Raw genomic sequence first — 2,460 nt, forward strand, 5'->3', positions numbered from 1 at the left:
CCTAAGTACTTAAAATCCTCCACCTTCTTGATCTCTTCTCCCTGTAATCTCACTCTTCCACTTGGGTCCCTCTCATTCACACACATGTACTCTGTCTTACTGCGGCCAACCTTCATTCCTCTCCTTTCCAGGACAAACCTCCACCTCTCTACCTTCTCCTCCTCCTGTTCTCTGCTCTCACTGCAGATCACAATGTCATCTGCAAACATCATAGTCATAAGTTTGATTCGCATGTTTGATTTGGCAAAAGTTTTACGCCGGATGCCATTCCTGATGCAACCCTCTGTGTTTATCCGGGTTTGGGACCAGCACAATAAGACACTGGCTTGTGTCCTCTTGTGGCTACATTAGGATTAAAGATATTGGGATTAAAGATATTTAGGAATATTATATATAGTATACCTTAAGCATGTGATTCCATGGCACATATGTGATTTAACCCAAAGACATACACATAAATACATTTCTGCAGCTTTCTCTCTAAAACAGAATTTAATTCTACTCAATGTTTCAAATCTTATTCTATTCACAGGAAAGAAAATGCAATTACAAAATCAATCTTGTAGCAGTCAGTAGACATTTTGATTACATATTACTATGATTTATCATTAAATAATAATTAACCTAATTTACTACACAACAGCCCACTTTTTATATTCCACTCTTATCTTTATGTTCACTATAAATTCGCAGGTGGTGTTTGTTTCATTTGGTTCACTGAAGCTTCACTGTAGCACAGTGCAGAGGTGAAATGTCACAACAGATATTAGTGTAAAATCAAGCACATTGACCACATGGAAAATAATGAACACAAATAAAATAGAAAATTGGTAGCCTTTGGACACACATACACACCCCTTTGTGCTTGTTTTGGCATCCCTGTCGGAATGAGGGTGTGGTCATCACAAGGAAGAGTTGCTAGATTGGACTTAATATGGGTTTTAGTCATACTACCTGAGAAAAGTATACACTTTTACAACACAATGACAGCAAGTCATGCATGGACCCGTCTTGTGGATTTGAGGTGATGAGAAATCTGGCTAACCTACAATGAAAGTGTAGAGTTAATCAAACATTGGTGGTGTCATACAGTAGCTCATTCTGTGTACGCCCCACTAGTATTTATTGATCTGGCCCAAAGAGTGTTATTCAAGCAGCAATGTCAAAGGAGTCTGACTTATATATGATTATAGAGTTCTGGACTTTAAAACCTTTTCTAAATCACACACAAACACACACACACACACACACACACACACACACACACACACACACACACACACACACACACACACACATGCACAAAAGGTCTCTGTTGAAAGAACTAGACAGGAGACGTCTGAACCTACTAACACAATCCGACATTTGTTTACATTTTCGTCAACATCTGCTCTTTCACGAGGCCACATTCAGTGTCCTTGGCTGTACGTTGTTTTGCACAGCATTATTCCAGCATTGTGTGTGCATGTTGGGTTACTTCCTGACCTGTTTGCTTTTTGCCTGAGATGACAAGCAATAATAATAATCTGAGTTGGCTTCATCCACTAGCTAACAGCAACTTACATGGGGTTTTGTTTGCATTAATAATACGTTACATTTTGTCACTTTCAACATTTTGATTGTTATAATTTGCTCTGGTTTCTATTCTTCCCGGATGTTAACCTGCCTGTGCATTAGATTTAAACTTCTTTTGGTTGGGAGTTCAGAGACTATACTATTGGACTGTCACTATTCACTGAAACCTGCGGGAAACTTGTCCAAGCAGGTCTATTCTGCATGCAGTGAACACATTCTTAGTACTACCACCCACCAAGTAAGTCAGCCTCAGTGCGGCTTAACATGTTGAAATTGTTCCCTTGCCTCTGTTCCTCACTTTCAAAAGCAATGAGGAGAATTTAATGCCATGTGCTTCTTTCACACACTAACCTATGGAATCTACACATTGTGTCATGAAGGGTGTGGCTGCTCAGCAGCTTCTCAGACAACAGCAGAATAGCGTGACATCCGTGTCAGTGCTGCAGCTGAGCATCCTGATCATTTAGTATCATGACATGAGAGGTGATTTGCCTCATTATCATTATAATATTCATTCATTCATCTTCTAACCCACTTAATCCACAAACGCAGGTCGCGGGGGAGCCGGCGCCTATCCTGGCAGTCTCAGGGCGTGAGGCGGGGGACACTCCGGGCACGACGCCAGTGCACCGCAGAGCCACATAGAAACAAACAATCATGCTTAATTTTATTTAACAGTTTCTTTAAACTGACACAAGTGGTGTAATGTCATTAGGACATGAAATAACTTGATGCTTGTATTAAGGTAGGTAGTACAGGTGAAATACAAAGCAGGTGAAATGGGAGACTAGTTCAATGTCCTGAAATAGGCTATAACTCATAGGTCTCCTGTTATCATGACAACATTTTCTTCCCACCATTCACTATGACAGATCTGTTGTAACG

This window comes from Antennarius striatus, chromosome 5 (genome assembly GCF_040054535.1).
Source record: "Antennarius striatus isolate MH-2024 chromosome 5, ASM4005453v1, whole genome shotgun sequence".
NCBI lineage: Eukaryota > Metazoa > Chordata > Actinopteri > Lophiiformes > Antennariidae > Antennarius > Antennarius striatus.